Raw genomic sequence first — 25,258 nt, forward strand, 5'->3', positions numbered from 1 at the left:
TCGCGGGGTTGCAAGTGCACAGAGGATAGAAACGCGAGTGGCAGTATGGCGCCGGTTCGCATCGCCAGTTTACAGCGTTACCTAGGGAACTGTATCTTAAATAGACACGTGACATTGCCAGTTTACAGCGTTACCTTGGGAACTGTAACTTCGACACGTGACAGTAGATCGTGACGTATCAGTCAAGTAAAAAGCGCGGTATAGATTGTGTGTTATATTGTGAAACAAACAAACTAATTTAAAGTGTTAATGAGTGTGAATCAGCTATTATAGAACATAGAAAAATGAACATTAGAAGTAATCAATGAACATAGAAAACATACTATGTACACAGAAAAAAATTAATGCAGAAATAAATGGAGCAGAATAAAATGACACAATTATGTATGCACAAAAAGCTTATAAATGTCAGAAACAGTTTTAGTATTGCACAGATGTATGAAGGCTATGGTATTTCTATGGACACTGGTCCCAGTAGGTAGCAACAACCGTGCTACCTTGGGTCCCAAACCGAAGTTCGGGAGAGGGGAAGAGTATCCAGGAAATAATCCATAAAAATTAAATAGATAAGTATGTTAAGCAAATAATATGGAACGACATAAAAACCCTCAAATATATTGAATCAACCCATACCCAACATGGTCAAGGTTGCAATGCACAAAAAGTCAAAAATACTTAATATGAAGAGACAAATAGTGTTTCGCCACAAAATAATAGACCATATGACCATGACAATTTAGATGTAACAATGATAATTAATCTCTTCATTGAGGCCATGTGGATAGAGGCTACCGAGTCTGTCTATCCAAAAGGTTTCCCTTCGATTGAGTTGCAGGCCCAAATCTTCATGTGGATTGGTTTTCTTTATTGCTTCCAGGATCAGGAACCTGATTTGGTTCAAATTGTGGTCTTTATCCCGCCAATGGCGTGCCACGGATGAATTGGGGTTACTGTTGCGTATACAAGACCGATGTTCATTCCACCATGTTTTGACAGTTCTCGTGGATTGACCCACATAATATTTCCCACAAGGGCATTTGATACCATATATAACGTTCACACTATCACAAGTTCCAAATGTTTTAAGGAGGATCTTATTGCCTGTTCTAGGATGGTATATTGTGTTGCCCTTAATTACTAGATTACAATTGGTACAGTGTAAACACGGATATGTTCCTGTGCGTAAAGTAATCGGTTCCTTCATGAAGGGCCGTGTATGGACCAGTTCGTCTCGTAAGTTCTTACTTCTCTGGTAGGCGAATACTGGTAGCTGTTCAAAAAGATTCTGTACCCTGACGTCATTTTTAAAAATGCTCCAGTGTTTTTTGATGGAGTTCTTTATTTTGTTACTCTGGATGGAGAACTTCGAGACATATATTGGAGTTTTGAGTTCCTTCTTGGGTTTGGACGTACTCATCAGTAGGGTATCACGGTCTAGGGAATCTACTCTACGTGTCGCCAAGTCGAGTTCTTCCCTTTTGTATCCACGTGCAATGAACTTCTCTCTCATTCTGGATTGTTGTGCTAGGTAATCGTCAGGGTCACTCACAATTTTCTTGACTCTCAATAGTTGACTGTAAGGTAAATTCTTGAGCAAACTGGGCTGATGAAAGCTCAGGCGATGCAATAAATTATTGCGATCCGTGGCTTTGCGGAACAAAGAGGTGCTGTAATTACGCTCTTTTTTCTCTATTTGAACGTCAAGAAATGTAATCTTATCTTTGGAGATCTCTCTAGTGAACTGAATGCGATGGTCAATATTGTTCAGATATATAAAAAACTCATTGAAAGTGTCTTCAGTGCCTATCCATAGTCCAAAGATATCATCGATGTAACGTAACCATAGATGTATGTTCTTGTTCCATTCAAGATTGTTAAGTACATGATCCATTTCAAATTTATGCATAAAACAGTTTGCATATGATGGTGCCATGGTGGCCCCCATAGATGTCCCAGAGGTTTGGAGAAAGAAACTGTTCTGAAATTGAAAGTATGAATTCTCCGAAATGAACTGCAGAAGAGCCAATATAAATTCTTTCTGTGCCCTAATTTCCGGTGCTCTTAGTAATAGCCATTCAACAGATTCAATTCCAAGGTCATGAGGTATGGACGTATATAAACTCTTCACATCGATGGTGAACATCAGATGGTTGTGTTCAAAGGTTGCTGAGTTCAAACGTTGTAAAAAATGTGTGGTATCTTTAATATATGTTGGAGTTTTTTGTATTAGTGGTTGGAGAAAGAAATCGATGTACACTCCCAACGGTTGATTTATGCTGTTCATGCCCGCTACTATTGGTCTTCCAGGCGGTTTAACAGGGTCTTTATGAATTTTTGGTAATGTATAAAAATTGGGAATCCTTGGGTGTGGATTGTTCAAAAATTTGCGAGTATGTTCATTTATCCAGTCTAACTCCATAGCTTTATCAAGTAATGTTTCCAAGTTCAATTTGATAGCCATGGTAGGGTCATGATCTAAGGGTGCATAGACTGTATGATCTTGCAGTTGTCTGATACATTCTTTATCATAATCTGTAGTATTCATGATAACTAAGGCTCCTCCTTTATCAGCCGGACGTATGGTAATATCTTGGTCACAATAAAGATTACGAATAGTTCTGATCTCATGGGGTTTCATGTTTTTATACGGCGGTGGTTTGTAGCTGATCCGCTCGATGTCACGAGTGACGAGTTTTTGGAAAATGTCAATCGATGGTACTGAGATTGGTGGTATGAATCCACTCTTGGTTCTGAATTCCTGTAAGTCAAGGTTGACACTTGTATTCTCATTTGGTTCAAGCTCTTCAAAAAATACCTTCAATTTGAGTTTTCTTATAAATTTATACAGCTCGATTTTCGTGTTGAATAGTGTTGTGCTGTAAGTGGGCACAAAACTCAGCCCTTTCTGTAAGGTGTTTTCTTCCGTTTTATTCAGGATTCTAGTAGATATATTAATAACTAAGTTTTCCTCAATTGGAGTCTTGTTTGTGGCTTGTTTTTGGGATTTCCTCCTCCCCCTGCGGGTTCTTTTGGGCGCGCTCCTAAAAAAGACGTAGATGCAGGTGTTCTTGTGGGAGAACTAACAATTGAGTTGGGATCACTTGATGGTTGTTCAATCCGAACCTCCGATTCTCTCTGTATTTCTGAATCAGAACTTGATGTGTTATCTGATCTCGATACGTTATCTGATGGATATTTATAAAGTTTCTTTGCTGCTACTGAACCATATTTATCCATCCATGTGTAGACTTCCCCGTTGATGTAATCGTATTTATCCCTTTTAAATTTTTTCACTTTCTTCAGTTCTAGCTCTGACTTGTAATCTTCCAATTTCTTGTTGATGTCAGTTAAGATGATGTCATACTCTTCTTTACCCAATGATCCAACTAGTTCCTTTTCAATGTCTTGAATTTCGGTATTAAGAGTAATTAGATTTTTAGATAGTTCTTGGATGGTTAGTAATATAAGATCCAATGAGCATTTATTCAAAATGGCTTCCCATTTTTTTACAAATTCTTTACTTTCTTTGCAAAGCGTAGGACGAAGTTGGATACGAAGTCCTCTGGGTATACGTTGGTTCTTAAAATAGCGACCTAATGTGATCGCATGTAATTTTCGATTTATCTCTTTTCGTATTAAGTATTCTAGTTGCTTGATGCGTTTTGCTGGGTCTTTAGTTGTAGTAGCATGTGTTCCAATTGTTGTTTCACTGATAAGTTCAAGGATGGCCGCCGCCTCCTCGTTTGAAAACCCTAGGGTTTCCGCACATTTATTTGTGAGTCCTTCGATATCTTCAAAGGACATTGTGTTACTGAAAAATGGTGTTAAATACTGGATGCTGTTGAGTCAATGTGTGCCTCCACTTGCATGTGTCTCAAAAAAAGGAAGGGCAAGATCATGAGGAAAAATAAGTGGGCACCACTTTGTGTAAATTAGTATTTCTTAGAATCTTTCTATATACACGTTTGAATACGGGAGGGAGATTTAGAAAAAGATTCACAGGAGCTGGCTGCGATGAGTCTGGAGACACCCTGACTCGTGTAGCAAAAAAGTCCAAGTAGACCAGGAAAAACAACCTGACCACGTAGCCGCTCTCCGTATATTGTCCCAACTATAGGGTAATGTAATTCACAAGGATGGTACTGTTATCAGTATTCAAAATTCCTTTAGTAGAAGTGTATTTTGGTAATCGTAGAATGAATCACTGGTCTGAATCAAGGTTTCATTTATTTTTAGAGCAAAAAAGGATTGAAAATAATGACTAATATAATCTTAGTCGGTATGCGGCTACCATCTCACATAGTTGTAATCAACCAATAGTGCCAATGCATTTCGGAGCTAAACGCTCCTTCATCAGGGCAAATCTCTGATTGCATCATGTAACATAATGAAACGAGGTATTAATAAAATCACATAATTAACAAAACGGGGAAACATTAAATTTAGTGACATGTATCACATTTGTGCATGAATAAATTCCAAATTAAGGACATAATCATCAAAATGTAATCATAAAAATATATATAATGTATCACATACCCGAACAGGTTTGATTGCAGGTTGCAATAGTGAGATGGTGGAAAAAAAGATGGAAAAAAAGGCAAAGTAAGTAGAATGAATAGTGGGTTAACTAAATGATAAATCTATGAATTGTAAGGAGGAAAGTTTGAAGTTACCTACAGAGATCAGGGAAGCCAGTGGTGAAAAAAGGGGACAAATGTCCGGTTCACGAATGATCGGCAGTCACTGGACTCAATTCGATCAGACGAGAATCTGAAAATGTAACAGTTTATCAGGTGGATATCCAAAGCATTACATAGGGATGTGTGATGGACGGGTAGCGGTGTGCTTACCTGCGCTCGCGGGGTTGCAAGTGCACAGAGGATAGAAACGCGATTGGCAGTATGGTGCCGGTTCGCATCGCCAGTTTACAGCGTTACCTAGGGAACTGTATCTTAAATAGACACGTGACATCGCCAGTTTACAGCGTTACCTTGGGAACTGTAACTTCAACACGTGACAGTAGATCGTGACGTATCAGTCAAGTAAAAAGCGCGGTATAGATTGTGTGTTATATTGTGAAACAAACAAACTAATTTAAAGTGTTAATGAGTGTGAATCAGCTATTATAGAACATAGAAAAATGAACATTAGAAGTAATCAATGAACATAGAAAACATACTATGTACACAGAAAAAAATTAATGCAGAAATAAATGGAGCAGAATAAAATGACACAATTATGTATGCACAAAAAGCTTATAAATGTCAGAAACAGTTTTAGTATTGCACAGATGTATGAAGGCTATGGTATTTCTATGGACACTGGTCCCAGTAGGTAGCAACAACCGTGCTACCTTGGATCCCAAACCCAAGCACGTGGATACAAAAGGGAAGAACTCGACTTGGCGACACGTAGAGTAGATTCCCTAGACCGTGATATCCTACTGATGAGTACGTCCAAACCCAAGAAGGAACTCAAAACTCCAATATATGTCTCGAAGTTCTCCATCCAGAGTAACAAAATAAAGAACTCCATCAAAAAACACTGGAGCATTTTTAAAAATGACGTCAGGGTACAGAATCTTTTTGAACAGCTACCAGTATTCGCCTACCAGAGAAGTAAGAACTTACGAGACGAACTGGTCCATACACGGCCCTTCATGAAGGAACCGATTACTTTACGCACAGGAACATATCCGTGTTTACACTGTACCAATTGTAATCTAGTAATTAAGGGCAACACAATATACCATCCTAGAACAGGCAATAAGATCCTCCTTAAAACATTTGGAACTTGTGATAGTGTGAACGTTATATATGGTATCAAATGCCCTTGTGGGAAATATTATGTGGGTCAATCCACGAGAACTGTCAAAACACGGTGGAATGAACATCGGTCTTGTATACGCAACAGTAACCCCAATTCATCCGTGGCACGCCATTGGCGGGATAAAGACCACAATTTGAACCAAATCAGGTTCCTGATCCTGGAAGCAATAAAGAAAACCAATCCACATGAAGATTTGGGCCTGCAACTCAATCGAAGGGAAACCTTTTGGATAGACAGACTCGGTAGCCTCTATCCACATGGCCTCAATGAAGAGATTAATTATCATTGTTACATCTAAATTGTCATGGTCATATGGTCTATTATTTTGTGGCGAAACACTATTTGTCTCTTCATATTAAGTATTTTTGACTTTTTGTGCATTGCAACCTTGACCATGTTGGGTATGGGTTGCTTCAATATATTTGAGGGTTTTTATGTCGTTCCATATTATTTGCTTAACATACTTATCTATTTAATTTTTATGGATTATTTCCTGGATACTCTTCCCCTCTCCCGAACTTCGGTTTGGGACCCAAGGTAGCACGGTTGTTGCTACCTACTGGGACCAGTGTCCATAGAAATACCATAGCCTTCATACATCTGTGCAATACTAAAACTGTTTCTGACATTTATAAGCTTTTTGTGCATACATAATTGTGTCATTTTATTCTGCTCCATTTATTTCTGCATTAATTTTTTTCTGTGTACATAGTATGTTTTCTATGTTCATTGATTACTTCTAATGTTCATTTTTCTATGTTCTATAATAGCTGATTCACACTCATTAACACTTTAAATTAGTTTGTTTGTTTCACAATATAACACACAATCTATACCGCGCTTTTTACTTGACTGATACGTCACGATCTACTGTCACATGTCGAAGTTACAGTTCCCAAGGTAACGCTGTAAACTGGCGATGTCACGTGTCTATTTAAGATACAGTTCCCTAGGTAACGCTGTAAACTGGCGATGCGAACCGGCGCCATACTGCCACTCGCGTTTCTATCCTCTGTGCACTTGCAACCCCGCGAGCGCAGGTAAGCACACTGCTACCCGTCCATCACACATCCCTATGTAATGCTTTGGATATCCACCTGATAAACTGTTACATTTTCAGATTCTCGTCTGATCGAATTGAGTCCAGTGACTGCCGATCGTTCGTGAACCGGACATTTGTCCCCTTTTTTCACCACTGGCTACCCTGATCTCTGTAGGTAACTTCAAACTTTCCTCCTTACAATTCATAGATTTATCATTTGGTTAACCCACTATTCATTCTACTTACTTTGCCTTTTTTTCCACCTCTTTTTCCACCATCTCACTATTGCAACCTGCAATCAAACCTGTTCGGGTGTGTGATACATTATATATATTTTTATGATTACATTTTGATGATTATGTCCTTAATTTTGAATTTATTCATGCACAAATGTGATACATGTCACTAAATTTAATGTTTCCCCGTTTTGTTAATTATGTGATTTTATTAATACCTCGTTTCATTATGTTACATGATGCAATCAGAGATTTGCCCTGATGAAGGAGCGTTTGGCTCCGAAATGCATTGGCACTATTGGTTGATTACAACTATGTGAGATGGTAGCCGCATACCGACTAAGATTATATTAGTCATTATTTTCAATCCTTTTTTGCTCTAAAAATAAATGAAACCTTGATTCAGACCAGTGATTCATTCTACGATTACCAAAATACACTTCTACTAAAGGAATTTCGAATACTGATAACAGTACCATCCTTGTGAATTACATTACCCTATAGTTGGGACAATATACGGAGAGCGGCTACGTGGTCAGGTTGTTTTACCTGGTCTACTTGGACTTTTTTGCTACAAGAGTCAGGGTGTCTCCAGACTCATCGCAGCCAGCTCCTGTGAATCTTTTTCTAAATCTCCCTCCCGTATTCAAACGTGTATATAGAAAGATTCTAAGAAATACTAATTTACACAAAGTGGTGCCCACTTATTTTTCCTAATGTCCAACAGTGACCACATATTGGGTTGAAGTACTGACCTGAATTAATGAGTTGCTGCGGAACAGCTACACTCGCACACCGCCTATATATGGGGGCTAATATCAGGAGGGGAAGACATAAAACTCAGAGAAGGATAGAGCAATTCTTGTTGATATTGTCTAAGAGGCAGATAACTATATTTTTGGAAATGCCCACAAGGCCCAGAGATTTAACAAAGGCTGAAGGATGTTCAACACTGGGGCTTGGCAGAAGTGGAGATCCTGCAAAAAAATAAGAACCCGAATGAGGGGGCAGCCCTGGATTGGGGTCAGGTGCAAAATGAACTAACCTCATCCCCAGATTTAAACTCCCCCCTGATACAGCTGAGAGGTGGTTGGCTAAAAATGGAGGGGTAGGAGCCTATGAAACAAGGAGTGTACAAAAGGAACCAAGACAAAAGGGTTGAGGAGTGAGAAAATGAAGTATATCGGGGAGGAATGGATAAAGGGTATGGTTGAAGGTCAGCAGGGGAAAGAGTGGCTCTATGCAGATGTGTTTGATGTATCACAATGGAGTGGAGCTGGAACTGTGGCTGATGAATGTGCGTGTTTTGGAAAAGTTGTGAAATATCGCATGTTATCAATTTACACATATAGTACTGTAGCATTGTCAGAATGTATTGGCTATATGCCTCCTATTTTAATGTACCTACAGTTGTAGCTGTCTGTTTTCAATTTTAGATTTTGTCACGTTGTACATTTTATTGTTGTTTTATTCTTCAATTCCATTGCTTGCATGTGTGTATCTTATGATCGTGAATAACATGTATTTTGGCAAATGACAATTGGTCGAATAAAAGCCTGATGATGATGATGATGAAAATGATGATGATGATGCTGGTTCCTCAATCAGAAGACCATGTTGTATATTCTTGCCAATCCACCTCATGTGAGTGAAGCCTGCAGAAGAAGATGAGTTTTTATTCACTCATTTCAGCCAACACCTGGCTCATAGGTAGCAAAGTTTCACCTAGTGCCACATCACAGAGAGGTACAGTTAATATTTTTTAGGACTATGGTTGATGGGGGGGGGAAGAAATAAATCATGCAGAAGTCACCCGATGAGACAACGGGTCGCCTGTGGGTGCAAAGGCTGCATCGCATGGCAGCCAATATTGCACCTGTTGAGGACACTGTATCTAGCCCGATCAAGATCTCAGTCCTGCCCTTATTTGCATACAATGTAAAGTCATGTGAAAGCAGAAGAGCTGCAAAACACTGTAAATACTCAAAAGATACTAGATACAATTCAGGGGTTCATACTCGTCACGTAGGCAGAATTCCATGTTAACCACCCATAGTTCAAACCCAATGGTGAAAAGCACCGCCCATCCTTCATATGGCATAGGTCTCATTGCACATTTCTTGTTAAACAATCCTCAGGTATTGTTGAATCGGTGTCTGCCTGAGGAAATTGGGATGAGGGTAGTGCTCTTCTCTCTGTCCACTTTTAGATAGGCGCCGTTGCACCAGCATGACCCAGGGCTAGATATTCCTCCGAGGAATAGGTTTAGTCCCTCTGTGAGGGACACGAATTATTTAGAAGACAGAGATTTAGGTGAATCTTTCCTAGTATGTTTTGAAGATTATTTGGTGAGTTGAAAAAATCACCTATACACCATTTTTCTGGTATGGTAAAAACTGTAAATACACATTGAAAATGAGTGGGGATAGGACAGAACCCTCTGTAAATTATTGAGCAGCATTTTCATTCTAAGGCTCACAGAGCCCCTGAATGGAAGTGATCTGAAAGAGCACAGCATGTCCATTTATGGACTACAGAGGAAATACAGAATCTTTGTAGATATCCAGTATGGAATGATCGCCCATCATCAGCCTTTTTCCTGATATCATAGAGCACTGATATTACAACAGTGTCCCCACAGATCCCACAGCTTGCAAAAAAACAGCTTTGAAGGGATCTAGGATTTGAGTGCATCCTACATGTCTTGAATTTGACAAGTAGTTTCACGTTCCAGAGATCGGTTAGAAAAGGAAGGTGAAGAATTGGGTGAACTTTTCTGGTTCGAGCGGGTTCCAGCGTGACCTTTTCAGTTTGGGAGAACAACAAGGTGTTCTTGAAATCCTTTAGAACATAACCGATCCAAAGTAAGCCACTCAAGGTATAATAAACCAGATCAACATGCAAGGTGTTAAACATGTATCTTTATCTACGTTCCGGGGTAGAGATCTCCAGGAGAGGTTGGGACATTTAGCTTTTGTATGTATGACGAAAATATGTGGGAGGCAATTGTTTCTTGAATTTAGATCAGTCCTAAAATCAGACCCATTTGTCACTATCAACTTCAGGAGCAAGCAGAAGGCAACCAGAATGAATGGATTGCAATTTAGTCTGAAAGTAGGCATCAGTTTCCTTGCAAAGAAATTGAGTGGGAGAAATATTGAGCTTGAAATCTAGGCCCATTTTCATCTCATTAAGTAATTTGAATTCTTCTAGCGAATGATTGTTGCATTTTGAAATTCTGTTACTTAATATTTTTTTTTGTTTTTGTAGTGACTTGCCTGGACATTAAAACGCTATCATTCTAATTTGTGGGTTAGGCTGTTTTGTCTACATTTGTATAAAAAGGCTGAGTCTTATGGCTATTTTTTCTTCGTTTTTGTGGTGCAAAGCTATCAAAGATACTCAGTGGCAGTTGTTGTGGGGTAAAAGAAGTCTGGTACTTTTATATCAACTGTAGTTTCTAAATATGGCATTATAGAAGCACACTTACATCTACATTTATGATGTTACGGAACAGTGTTGGGCTTGAGATGTTTGCTGCAACATCATAATAGGCACACTTGTTATGTGCCTACAGATGAGTTCTTGGGGAGACAAGAGGTAAAGAATTCGTGTGTGTAGATGTAGATGCTCAATCAGTGGGTGGGATGTCAGTGCCACTTTAACACTTGGCACAATTAGGGACCAGTTAAGTGAAGGTTACGAGGCATATTACCATTAGTAATGGGGAGGAATAAAGATACAACCACCAGATTTGATTTAAACTTTTTTATTTGGTTCACAAATGTGTAAGGTAGTGGTTTAGTTTGTTTATTATATTGAGGTGATTACCATGAAACAGGCACTTACCAGTCTTTGGTAGAGGGAGACTGTACCACCCACCAAGGGGTTAATTGAAATGATAGCACTCGTCTAACAATGGATAGACAACCCCTGCAGTGACCTGACATAATAGATTGGCCTCAGAACAGGCGAGCAGCAGAAGGGCAGAAGAGAAGAAAACTATGAAAATGGTTAGAGCAGGATAATAAAGAGTAGAGCAATGTGGTGTGGGTCCCAGAGCGGTCTGCGCACACCAGGAGCAACACAACGTGAAGTAAAAGTCCTGGGCGACGTCAGAAGGGTGACTGGCTGAAGGCATAGCCTGAGGGGCTTTGCAGCCTGCCTCAGGGTCAGTCGTGGCAGGCACAGATCACCCCAGAGTTGGTGGCATGTATGGTGGTGATGACTGGGGAGGAAGTGGCATCCAGGGCCATGTGAGTGGTGTGACCTGGGTAAAAAGAAGTGTCATGGGAGGCAGGTAGGTCCACCCTAGGGCTTGTTGGGGAGGGCCAAGAAGATCACTGAACCCCAGATCGCATCAGTGGTGCAGCCCTGGTGAAGCAGAGGCACGCCGTGGGAAGTCAGCCTGCCTGAGGGACAGATAAGACAGGTTGTGAAAGATTAAAGTCTGGGGCTCTGCGGGCATTGAGGCCCGGGTGAAGAGCTTGGGTCGATGGGTCCTTTTCGTAACCACTCCGCATCGGCCATCGGTGGAGAGCGAAGCAGCCAGCCCCCTCAGTGCCAGACAGGCACAAGGCTGAGCGGGACGTGGTACCCCCCCTGAAGGAGCACCATTCCTGCCCATGGCGGGTTGGTTGTGGCCAGGATTCAGAAGTGATGGCCGTGACCTCCTGGGGCATGGGGCACAGTGGTGAAAGAGGTGATCACGGGATGCCACAGTGATTGCTGTGCCCCTCTAGGGGAATAGAGTGCTGCATGGAATATTTAATCCTAGGCTTTGGTGGTGCATGACAGTTAGGAGGCAGACACATCCCTGAGGAGCATCTCTGAGAAAGCAGGCCCTGAGGTAGCCACCACCCATAGAGACGAGACAAGCGGGCGGGAAGAGGAGCACCCCCATTGGCAGTGATATTGCACAAAAGAGTGCGGGTAGAGCGGGTACTGGCCCTTGGGCCCAAATGACATATCCGAGTACTGTACCCTGAGAGCTGCTTACTTATAGACATGACCCTCTTCATTACCGTCTATCGGCCCCAGCATTGGGCCCCAGCATTGTACAAAATAGAGGTGACTGCAACCACACTATATTTATAGTTGTATGGCTCATTAGATATATCTACTGATATATAATTTTAGTTTATAGGCATGCTTATGGTGTTAGCAGAATAGGGTTCAGTCATAAGTACATAATGGGATATATGTGTATATAACTAGTTATGATGAATGTAGGGTGGAGTATCCTAAAGGGAATATGCTGACCTTACGTAGTATAGCCTGGTGTGGGATGCTGTCGCCCCACAAGCCCTTGCAGAGGCGCACTGTATGGATAAGTATTGGTTTCCAATTAGCTGTTGTAAAACCAAAGTGTTAGGGGGGTGTTGCAAATATTATGCCAGATGTTTAATTTAGATTGCATGTCCTAGGAAAGGGTGAAATCTTTTGCATATTTTAAGGTCGCTTTTACAGCATTCATGAGAGCTTTAACCCGTGCAAATAAGCAACTTGAATATGTAAATCATGTTATGTCACAATTGTGCATCTGAACCAAATTTCTGGGTGAACAATCAGTTCCTACAAGACTGCAAGTTTATCATGCTGCAGCAATGGGGATAGCGATAGCCCTGTATGGGTCTGCAGTTTGGGGTTACGATGCAAGTTTATCATGCTACAGCAATGGGGATAGCGATAGCCCTGTATGGGTCTGCGGTTTGGGGTTACGATGCAAGCTTATCATGCTGCAGCAATGGGGATAGAGATAGCCCTGTATGGGTCTGCGGTTTAGGGTTATGATGCAAGTTTATCATGCTACAGCAATGGTGATATCCATAGCCCTGTATGGGTCTGCATTTTGGGGTTACGATGCAAGCTTATCATGCTGCAGCAATGGGGATAGTGATAGCCCTGTATGGGTCTGCGGTTTGGGGTTATGATGCAAGTTTATCATGCTGCAGCAATGGGGATAGCGATAGCCCTATATGGGTCTGCGGTTTAGGGTTATGATGCAAGTTTATCATGCTACAGCAATGGTGATATCCATAGCCCTGTATGGGTCTGCGGTTTGGGGTTACGATGCAAGTTTATCATGCTACAGCAATGGGGATAGCGATAGCCCTGTATGGGTCTGCGGTTTGGGGTTACGATGCAAGCTTATCATGCTGCAGCAATGGGGATAGCGATAGCCCTGTATGGGTCTCCGGTTTGGGGTTACGATGCAAGTTTATCATGCTACAGCAATGGGGATAGCGATAGCCCTGTATGGGTCTGCGGTTTGGGGTTACGATGCAAGTTTATCATGCTACAGCAATGGGGATAGCGATAGCCCTGTATGGGTCTGCAGTTTGGGGTTACGATGCAAGTTTATCATGCTACAGCAATGGGGATAGCGATAGCCCTGTATGGGTCTGCGGTTTGGGGTTACGATGCAAGTTTATCATGCTACAGCAATGGGGATAGCGATAGCCCTGTATGGGTCTGCAGTTTGGGGTTACAATGCAAGTTTATCATGCTACAGCAATGGGGATAGCGATAGCCCTGTATGGGTCTGAGGTTTGGGGTTACGATGCAAGCTTATCATGCTGCAGCAATGGGGATAGCGATAGCCCTGTATGGGTCTGCATTTTGGGGTTACGATGCAAGTTTATCATGCTACAGCAATGGGGATAGCGATAGCCCTGTATGGGTCTGCGGTTTGGGGTTACGATGCAAGTTTATCATGCTACAGCAATGGGGATAGCGATAGCCCTGTATGGGTCTGCAGTTTGGGGTTACGATGCAAGTTTATCATGCTACAGCAATGGGGATAGCGATAGCCCTGTATGGGTCTGCGGTTTGGGGTTACGATGCAAGTTTATCATGCTACAGCAATGGGGATAGCGATAGCCCTGTATGGGTCTGCAGTTTGGGGTTACAATGCAAGTTTATCATGCTACAGCAATGGGGATAGCGATAGCCCTGTATGGGTCTGCGGTTTGGGGTTACGATGCAAGCTTATCATGCTGCAGCAATGGGGATAGCGATAGCCCTGTATGGGTCTGCATTTTGGGGTTACGATGCAAGTTTATCATGCTGCAGCAATGGGGATAGCGATAGCCCTGTATGGGTCTGCATTTTGGGGTTACGATGCAAGTTTATCATGCTGCAGCAATGGGGATAGCGATAGCCCTGTATGGGTCTGCGGTTTGGGGTTATGATGCAAGTTTATCATGCTGCAGCAATGGGGATAGTGATAGCCCTGTATGGGTCTGCATTTTGGGGTTACGATGCAAGTTTATCATGCTGCAGCAATGGGGATAGCGATAGCCCTGTATGGGTCTGCGGTTTGGGGTTATGATGCAAGTTTATCATGCTACAGCAATGGGGATAGCGATAGCCCTGTATGGGTTTGCGGTTTGGGGTTACGATGCAAGTTTATCATGCTACAGCAATGGGGATAGCGATAGCCCTGTATGGGTCTGCGGTTTGGGGTTATGATGCAAGTTTATCATGCTACAGCAATGGGGATAGCGATAGCCCTATGTGGGTCTGCGGTTTAGGGTTATGATGCAAGTTTATCATGCTACAGCAATGGTGATATCCATAGCCCTGTATGGGTCTGCATTTTGGGGTTACGATGCAAGTTTATCATGCTGCAGCAATGGGGATAGCGATAGCCCTGTATGGGTCTGCATTTTGGGGTTACGATGCAAGTTTATCATGCTGCAGCAATGGGGATAGCGATAGCCCTGTATGGGTCTGCAGTTTGGGGTTACGATGCAAGTTTATCATGCTGCAGCAATGGGGATAGCGATAGCCCTGTATTGGTCTGCAGTTTGGGGTTACGATGCAAGTTTATCATGCTACAGCAATGGGGATAGCGATAGCCCTGTATGGGTCTGCGGTTTGGGGTTACGATGCAAGTTTATCATGCTGCAGCAATGGGATAGCAATAGCCCTGTATGGGTCTGCGGTTTGGGGTTACGATGCAAGTTTATCATGCTGCAGCAATGGGATAGAAATAGCCCTGTATGGGTCTGCGGTTTGGGGTTACGATGCAAGCTTATCATGCTGCAGCAATGGGATAGCAATAGCCGTGTATGGGTCTGCAGTTTGGGGTTACGATACAAGTTTATCATGCTACAGCAATGGGGATAGCAATAGCCCTATATGCCATTCTCTGTACTTTTCTGCCTGTCTTCTATACCGCTCAACTTTTTGTGATATGCCTGTTTGCCATGTGAATAAGCTGTAACAGCGCCACGATGCCCCAGGGCAGATGTGCGCTTTATAAATGCAAATAAATAAATACAATAAATAAATATGGGTCTTCGGTTTGGGGTTATGAAACTCCATACAGATTGCAAAAATATGAAGACCTCTTTCTCAGAAGGTTTCTATTTATTACCACGTCAGCCCCCAATGTATCTACCCATGATTAAATAAATCAATGCTTTCAAGTGATGGGTAGAATGATTTCGGAAGAGAAGGTATGGGCGATGATTTTCAGCGGCCAATATGCATCCCTGATTTGAGATACTATTAGATTTCTTATGGAAATTAATATTTTAACTGCTTCTGTCAGAGAGGTAAGACAGTACTGTAAGTATGGTTAAAAGGCGGAATTTTATTATGAGGGTTTTAGTTGATATTATGAATTTATGTGAATAATATGAATGTTGTAATTTTTGTGCTCCTTTGTAAAGGTTGATGACTTATTTCAGCCATATCAATAAAAAAAAGAATAAGTGGTGGCTCTATTTGTAATTCTGTCCTATTCTAGCTATCTGCCTGGTTTAATCCTAACGCAGGATTTACTAGAATGATTCTAAGTGATGTATATCAAAGTCAGTGTGCAGAAAATATCCCAAGGCCCAATTTAATTAAAAACATGATTTCCCCCATTATCAGCATTGAATGCTTTCAAAACTCATAGACAATTAGGAAAGCTTCCAGGGCCATAGTTAAATCACTTTTGATATCCCGACTTGAGGAACAAGAGAAAACGAAATGGTGAAGACAAACAACAAAGTCTACCATATGATTTCGTTACATGGATACATTTGAGCACCATTTAGTATGAATTACTGAACCGATAGCAAGGAAGTGGCTTACTGATTTTAGATTTAATTATCTTCTTTTGAGTCCTGTAATATAGCTCTTTGATCAGGTAGAAAAGATGAAAAACATCTGTGTCTATTCTTCCCCATGGTGAAGAAACATTTTTGCATTTTTTAAAAAGAAAATGCAAATATTTTTGCAGGCATACTATCTCTTTAGTTTCAAAAAGCTTGCTGGAACATCCAATGGCCTAATGAATTTCTACATTTTAAGCAACTTTTCGATCCATTAGTTGCATGGGCTATAACACTGTTTTTTCTGTAGCCCTAAGACTTCGCAGAAGAGCCTTAAAGTGGTTGTTGTTCTATTTTCTGTATGATTTTCTTCTACTGATTTACTATGTTATGTAATGCTTTTAGGTCAATATGGCTATCACCCCTGCATTGGGGGGTTGGGTCAGACATGGCTGGTAATGGCCCACCAGCCTGACCCATGGACCCCTGATAAGGGAGTGATAACCATTGGCACCCGGGGGTTCTTCCAGTGTGTAAATGGTTTATTTATTTATTTCTTTACACGAGATGGGCAACACGTCCATTGCATACGTCCAATTTCCTGTAAAAAAATAAAAAAGTAGTCCCTTTTCCATTTCTATAATGGCAGCCGCATGCAGGAGGAGCACCAGGACCGGGGCATAAAGTTCCGGTCGAGCAGGTAAGTGGGGATGGAGGTAGAGTGTGGGGAAAAGGCATGGCTTGTTTTTGGGGTGATGGGGACATGGGTGGCGACAGGAAGAGGCTCCATGTTGCCTCCCCACAATCAAGATGGCACCAGCCAGGGAAGGGCCTTGTGGCATCAGGCTGTATGCAGTGTGTTCTCAGCCGCTGTTCCAGCCACCTGATTGGCAGAGCGCCCTTCCCTGGGTGTAAATGTACTGTATTATTCCTGATCATTTGCACAGTTGCACAAACTGCCTAGAGTATGGCCACAATTGTTTTTAGTGTTGAACAACATTTTGAGATAATTTCAGTGATGCCAATGTATCTTTTAATCATTTAGTTGGCGGGTTTTCGTGTTTTCAAGTCAGTGGTTAAGGTCGCTAAAGAGGCAAGCATGGGAAGTGGCTGTAACAATTTGATAGAACACATAAACTAGATAAGTCTGGATCTTTTCTTGGATCTTTTCTTGGGGAACGGGGAGACACTTTGATGATCTCAAGTATATTTTCTGGAGAGATTAAACCCTGAATATGTGGTGAATCAACATCTTTGTAATTGTGGGTGGGTAAGCTTGTTGCCCAACAAACAATCTTTGTAAAATAATGCTAGTTAGTCCGCTATGCTCAGCAAGCTAGGTTTTCATAAAACACATACAATTTTAATTATTTCCTTCTAATAAGTCATGAATCTCATCTCTGTATTCTGATAGTGTGTGGACATTTAGTAGGTTGTCCTTCCAATTGGTTTTCTCACAGTAGGGCAATTTAGGGGAGAGGTGTAAATATGAAATGGAGTAACCTTCCAAATATAATTTTATACCAGATGTGTATATGAAGAGGTACAATAAAGTTCTTCAAGCGTGTATGTGGTTTAATTCATACCTTGGAGGGGGTTACCACGTGGTGAATTACTTATCTGAATAGTTGCAGTGGTAAAAGGAAAACTCATCATGCGCCCGCCCACTTGAATTTCCAGTGGGCACAGAAGAACATTTTACATGGTCCTAGTAGATGAGCAGTGTCTGGTCTACAGCTGTGATGCCTGCTCCAGTGTCTCTTAAAGCTCAGGTCCACTGTGCAGTAATTCAGACTCTCCTTAATTATTGGTGTGTGTGTTCAGAAGAATCTCCTCTGCCCCATCCTTACATGTGTGTTTTCTCCAATTTCGGTTTACTTTATGAAATTAATTTGTCAGTTTCAAGTGACTTTCTCTCCTCTTCAGTGAATTATTTTTGGTTGAAGACATAAGATCAGCGTGGCATGGCATATTACCCAGCTGTATGGGATACCCTATTAATGACATGAATTGATAACGAGGTCTGCAAAATTCGGTGCTCCAGGCTATAGACTAGGATTCCTATGACTCCCTTGATCCCACACCATTGATTATTCTGGCTGTGGCAGATGGTAGTTTTTAGGTACAATAAAGTTCTTCAAGCGTGTATGTGGTTTAATTCATACCTTGGAGGGGGTTACCACGTGGTGAATTACTTATCTGAATAGTTGCAGTGGTAAAAGGAAAACTCATCATGCGCCCGCCCACTTGAATTTCCAGTGGGCACAGAAGAACATTTTACATGGTCCTAGTAGATGAGCAGTGTCTGGTCTACAGCTGTGATGCCTGCTCCAGTGTCTCTTAAAGCTCAGGTCCACTGTGCAGTAATTCAGACTCTCCTTAATTATTGGTGTGTGTGTTCAGAAGAATCTCCTCTGCCCCATCCTTACATGTGTGTTTTCTCCAATTTCGGTTTACTTTATGAAATTAATGTGTCAGTTTCAAGTGACTTTCTCTCCTCTTCAGTGAATTATTTTTGGTTGAAGACATAAGATCAGCGTGGCATGGCATATTACCCAGCTGTATGGGATACCCTATTAATGACATGAATTGATAACGAGGTCTGCAAAATTCGGTGCTCCAGGCTATAGACTAGGATTCCTATGACTCCCTTGATCCCACACCATTGATTATTCTGGCTGTGGCAGATGGTAGTTTTAGTCCAAGATATCTGCAGAGCCAAAGGTTGCAGGCCCATGCTATGTTATCAGACCCTTTGTGACGAGGTGTGTCACTGGGATCCTAGCAGATCTTTACACAGCATAGCAAAAGAAGCAGCTCAGAGGGCCAGACCTAGATATTATCTCACATCCTGTCACATAGCTTTAGTGTTCCTCTTTATCCAACGATTTGCCAGATAATGGGTGCGAGTTGTGCAACAGGTAGTGCTGCCTTCTAGTGGGGGAAGGTGGCTGAGCGATTTTAGGGGGCGAGTGCTTGGTTAATGCAGTCATTTTAGTGATGTTATGTTATTTTCCTGGGGTTTATACCACACACCGCTGGTTACCATGTGCACCAGTGGATCTGAAAATAAGGGACAGGTTAGGTAAGTGGTGAGTGATGTAAAATGCAAGTTAGTTGAGTGAAGAGGAGAGTGCAGTTAAAGACAGGCTCTTTGCAACACTGTCTTTACGGCTACCTGCACGGATATTCCTGAGACTCCTCACTGAACTTGAAAAATCTGTGCGCGGAGCCCCACGCGGATCTGAGTGCAGAGGGGAGTGCAGTTACAGGCAGTTGAAGGCAGGCGAAGTGTCCGGCATTCTTTTTCTTAGATTTCTAATTTACGGGACTCCACAACAATCCCCCTGACGTACCACCTGTGTAGTAAAAACACTTCTTTCTGTAATACAGATGATAACACAAATGGAAAAAATGCGCAGGACTGTGAGGTAGTGACTAACATTTGTAATGGAGAAAAGTCCTTGTTGACCCAGAGTCCTTCTCATTGCCAATCAACGACCCCAGGGAAAATAATAACAGCACGTGAATTCAAATACGGACACCAGAGCACTGTGAGTCATTTCTCGTACTGGTGTCTGTAATGATCAAGAATTAAGTCGACTTACAGATGAATTCAACCTCACTGGCCCCCAATCAGAGGTGCTCTTTTTGACACTGCCCACATCGCAAGCCTGACAAAATGTACTACCTTGTAATCTTTATCAGACACACCATTGATTTTTTCAGAACACATATTTAACTACACAGATTGCTCTTCTTCATTGAGCTGTTAAACGGATTTTGTCCCTCGATTTCTGCCCTTTGTTAGCTTTGGAACCCACCCTATACAGGACATCGGAACTACTCAGACATGGGCTGCAATTGGTTTATGGACTAAGTCCTTTATTTATGCGACCTCTCAGTCTGCAGGTCGTCCCCGAAATGCCTTTCTGTTTCCCCTCCTCGCATCATCCACTTGTTCCCTCACAGGTGGTCTGGCAGCCGGGACTACTGTGCAGCCTTAAGGGGGCAGGGGTGGTAACTCAGAACATCACCCCCTCACACATGTCCTTACATTGCATCAACATTCCTCCATCAGTCGCTGTAGTCTCCTCATGATCCTTTGTGGCCGACTTCTTGCTTCTGGCTGCGTCACTTCCTCTTGAGTTGCCTGGTCTTGCCACAGTATCTTCCTCACTCCTTCTTCCATGGTGGTTGGGTATTGAAGCAGATTCTCTTCTCCTGTCTTCCTACCGGAGAGGTCTATCTCTTCCACGTTGGGTCTGAGCAGATGCTTGAAATGTGAGGCATTCCTGGTCAGTTTGGGTTTTGACCCCTTGTGGTAATCATGGAGCCTTTCACATTGATGATCTCAAATGGGACGCAAGAGTACCGGGAGTCGGTCTTTCTTGTGGCTCTTTGTCATATGAGGACTTCTTCTCCTGGCTTGAACTCCCTCGGCCAGGCACCTTTCCTGCGGCCTTTTTTTGTCTCTCACTTTTGATGCTTCCTGGCAGCGCCCCTCTCCCTCACTTCTCGATCCTTGTCCTTTCTGTCTGCTGGTATTGCAATAGGTCTAGTGTTCACTTGGTAGGCCTCATGATCTCTGCCAGCGTTTTGCCCGTAGACTCATGGGGTGTGTTTTGGTAGTCCCTGAGTATCCTTCAGAGGGCCTGACTACTCAAAACATCTTCAACCTGTGCCCTCTGGATGGTTTTCTTTATGGATGACCTGAACTTCTCAGCCATTCAATTAGCCTGTGGCCATAGTGGTGTAATTATATGATCAGCGAAGCCCATGTGTTTTGCAAAGTCATATCCGTTGAATAGGGGCCCGTTGTCGGATTTGATTGTATGTGGGACTCCCCATTTGCTGAACACTTCATCTATTATGTCAGCCACTTGTAGAAAGACTGTCGTGATGTTTTCTTGACGATGGGGAACCTGGAGAACTCATCTATCAGCACTAAAAGGTATTCTCCCGTTTCCATCAGACCATAGAAGTCAACGGCTATCCTGTGCCATGGTTTTTCGTGGATCCCTGTGTGCTGTAGTGGGAGAGGAGGTTCTGCTCTGGTTGTGCATTCGCATGGTATGCAGTGCTGTATCATGTGGGTTACTAGGTGTCCATGTCTGGGAACCATACATGGTAGCACAACCTTTTCTTTGTGTTCTCAATGCCCCTGTGGCCATCACGAGCCATTGGAATGACTGTCCTTCTGAGTGTTGGTAGGACCACTAGCCTGCAATCTCTAGGTAGGATTGTGTAGTGCATGACTTCTAGTTCGTTGTGTTCCTTGGCCAGCATACTTATTTCCATCTTCCTTGCCCTGGGGTACAGCTTGGACTGCCTGTCATAGTCTCTCCACTTGTTGGTGTTGGTTAGGTGAATTACCATTTCGATTGATGGGTCTTTTAGTGGCTCCTGTGCCACTTTGTATAGCATTAGAGCCGGCAGCATGGCATTTGCCGCCACATATCTGATGTATTCAGTGCCGCCTCTCTGTGAGATTTCTTGTTGATTAAATGGGTATCTGGATATATAGTCTGCAGGATTTTGATCCACTCCTGGCCTGTGCACGATCCTATAGTCATACTCCTGTAGGCGGATTCCCCATCTTTCAATTCTTGGGAACATCTTAGTTCAAGGGTTTTTGAACAATGACAGTAGTGCCTGATGGTCGGTCACTAGTGTGAACTTTTTTCGGATAACAAAGTCATAGAAATGCTCACAGGCCCAGACGGCTGCAAGGCTTTCCTTTTCCACCTGAGAGTATGCCCATTCTGTGGGCGAACGGGCTCTGCTGGAGTAGGCAACTATGTGGGTGGGCTGTTCCTGTCCATTTTTGGTCTGGGCGAGTAACGCCCTCAACCCCACAGGGCTTGCATCGACAATGATCTCAGTATGCCAGGAGGGATCGAAGTATGCCAGTCTTCGGGCTTCAGCTAGCAAGGTCTTGTCATTGTTGAATGCCCTCTGGCAATTAGGTGCCCATTAGAAAGTGGCATCTTTTAGCAGAAGACGTCTCAGAGGCTCTGTCTGCATGACATAGTGCAGGAGATTTCTTGCATAGTATCCTGCCATGACAAGAAGTGATCGGGTACAGCAAACTGCGTGGGGGATGGTAGGTTTAGAATCGTGCCAACATTGTCCGGGTCCAAAGCCATACCAGCATCGGAGAACCGTGTGACCAAAGAACCACAACTTTCCTTAGTTGATTTAGCACTTGTCCATGTTAAGCGTAATCCCTACTGCCTGAAGCACAGCACATACTTCCAGCAACACAGTGTCATGTTCCTCCTGCGATGCCCCATAAACCAGAATGTCATCACTGTAGTTGAAATCAGATTTAACAGGGAGAAGTACTTGATGGATGGCCTCCTGGAAAATCTTGGCTGCCAATGAATTTCCGCAATTGAGGTGTTTATAGCAGAAAATAGTTGGGTGCAACTCCAACTGGTGATACCCCTGTTTCAGGTCCAGTTTAGAGAAGTTGGTCACCTTTTTGAGTTGGACAATCATATCCTCAATATTGGGACCTGGATGCCTTTCCCTCTGGGTGGCGGTGTTGTCTACTCTCATATCAATGCAAAGCCGGATGCGGCCACCTTCTTTAGGGACTATCACCAGCAGGGAAATTCACGGTGTGGGGCCCTCTGCCCTTTCTATAATGTCATTTTCCAAGAGTTGATGTATTTCCTGAGAGATCGCTGATTCCAAGCAGAATTCATCCCTGCAAGGCTGCTGGGGGACTGGACGGACTGATTTGTATATGTGCAGTTTGATGACGACAGCGTTTAGTTTGCCCAGGCCTTGGAACAGTTGAGGGAATGTGCGTTTTATGTAGTTCTTGGATAGGGGGATATCAGCCACTGTGCAGATACTGTTCTCCCATATGTGTGGGCAGGTAGTGAGCCGTCTGGTATCTAAGGAGGCATCATCCACTGTTCTTGTGTCCTGACCTCATTATCGATTCATGTGGGATGTGGGTATCTAATACAGCTAGGTAATAGACTCTACCCTGAGATAACAGTAAGCCAAGAACCAGGCTGGTGTACAGGATATATATTGGTATTTATTTAAATTAAAAGTAATAGAAATTAGCATGAAAATGTGAAACACCACTTTATCTGAGGCACAACACAATCAACTTCTCTCAGTATAAACAAATCACCAAAGTGAGTTAATAAGAACATAATCACAAATTTCACTTCACAAAATAATTTTACTGATCAATAACGAAGGCAGTTATCATGTGATGTGCAATTTTGATTTTCCTGCCGGCTTCAAAGGCTAGACATAGGATTTCAAGATTGGCTCAAATACATATGGCAATTTTGATTTCGCCCACACTTTTGGTTTAAAATAAACACAGGGTGATTTTGCGTATTTTTTCAGACCCCCAATCTTTGGTCTATGTTGGGAAGTCAGTCAGAAACATTTGAATGATTTGGGGAATTTTGGATTTCAGACCACCCTTACTGAACGGCCTGTGTAGGGGAAGCTGGATAAAAAGGTTGGGCTGTTTTAAGAACAAAGACACCCCTCTTCTTAAAGAAGTGGATTTAAAGTCAATTAATTTATAGGCTATAATTTCCAGCACACTGGAAAGTGAGCTTTGTTAATTTCGAATTTTAACAGAATTCACTGCGTTGTGTTCTGCCAAATGGGGAATTAATTACATTCATATTTTGGGTTAAATAGGCTAAGGATCTTCACAGTTTTGCTCCCCCACCCCCATTATAAAGGAACAGGATTCAGGCAAGCAGACACCCTACTTTTTGGTTTCCCAAGGCTCAGTTCTACTTCCATAGCAAGCCTCTGTATAAGGTTCAAGAAAGCCAGCTGCATTTCAGGATACTCTGGAAAGATAGGGAATGGGTCTGGTCACTCCACTCTCAAAGATGGTCTCCTGCTCTCAACCATAGGACTCAGTCAGCTTTGAGGCCTTCCTAGAGATAGAGGCTCCACCCAGGTGCACTCTCAGCAATCTCCTCTGGTGTCTCCTTACAGCTGTCAGATGGTACATTTCAGCAGCCTTCTTGATGGTCTGTCTGTCTTTCTCTCCTTTTTTCTCTCTGTCCTTGTGCAGTCCTCCTTACATAGCAGCGATGACATCAACAATTTTATAATCTTGGGGAAGTACCCTGAAAAAATCCCTGCCACTAGGATTGGACAGTTACCCTTCTCTCTCCTCCCAAACCCAGCCTCCAAGACAGGATTGGTTTAGGGGCCCGGAGCAACATATGGCAATTCTCATTTGTAATCACCCTTTGTTCTCCTTTTAACTTTTTGGCAAAAACTAGTTATGTATCAAAACTTCATAATTTTGCAAGCAACTGCAATACTAAACATATTTTCTGATTCAGCTAATCCTTGAGAGTTAGATAAGCAGACAACTAAATCCGTACCATATAGCATGACCATATGACACCTTTTGCCGTTTACATAAAAAGCAAAACAGTTATGAATCTGTAAGTTATTAAGTATATCCCTTATTTCATTTAGCACCTGCTCACCAGCTCTCACATTTGGAACATGTTCAGATCAGCCAGAAACCTAGTTTAACTAGCCATTACATTTCCCCAAGTCACAGGTAAGTACATTTTATATCCCCAAAATTGCCTGTAAATTACATACAAAATGGTACATAGATGAATTCCCTCTGCCTTATGATGGCGGAGAAAAAGGCCTAAATGATAATAGTCCTTTAGAATGATTGTGAATCTTCATGTGGAACAAATGGCCTTACTCCTGCCTTCCCCCCATTTGTTTTCACTGGGTCAGCCTTTGCCCAGAGTTTTTTTTATCAGTCTCCTTGTGCTGGAAGCTTGCTATTTGAAGTGGTTACCCCCATTTTAACAGATATTAGTCATGTTCCAGCCAAGGGTAACTCTTTCTTGAAGTCAATGCTTTCAGAACCAGAAGGTCTGGAGAACATTGAATTTCAAAACCGTTAGCAGAACATTCTATTTCGGTTGGTCATTAGATGGGAGATATGACATCCAAGATGAAAGTCGGGGATGTCCTTGTGAAGTTTTCCCCACAGCCAGCAAAATGGTCTGCCTTGGGCTGACATTTTCTATGAAGACAAAGTGGCTCTCCAAACGCCACTG

Source organism: Ambystoma mexicanum, chromosome 2p (assembly GCF_040938575.1).
Source record: "Ambystoma mexicanum isolate Mex_15411 chromosome 2p, UKY_AmexF1_1, whole genome shotgun sequence".
Taxonomy (NCBI): domain Eukaryota; kingdom Metazoa; phylum Chordata; class Amphibia; order Caudata; family Ambystomatidae; genus Ambystoma; species Ambystoma mexicanum.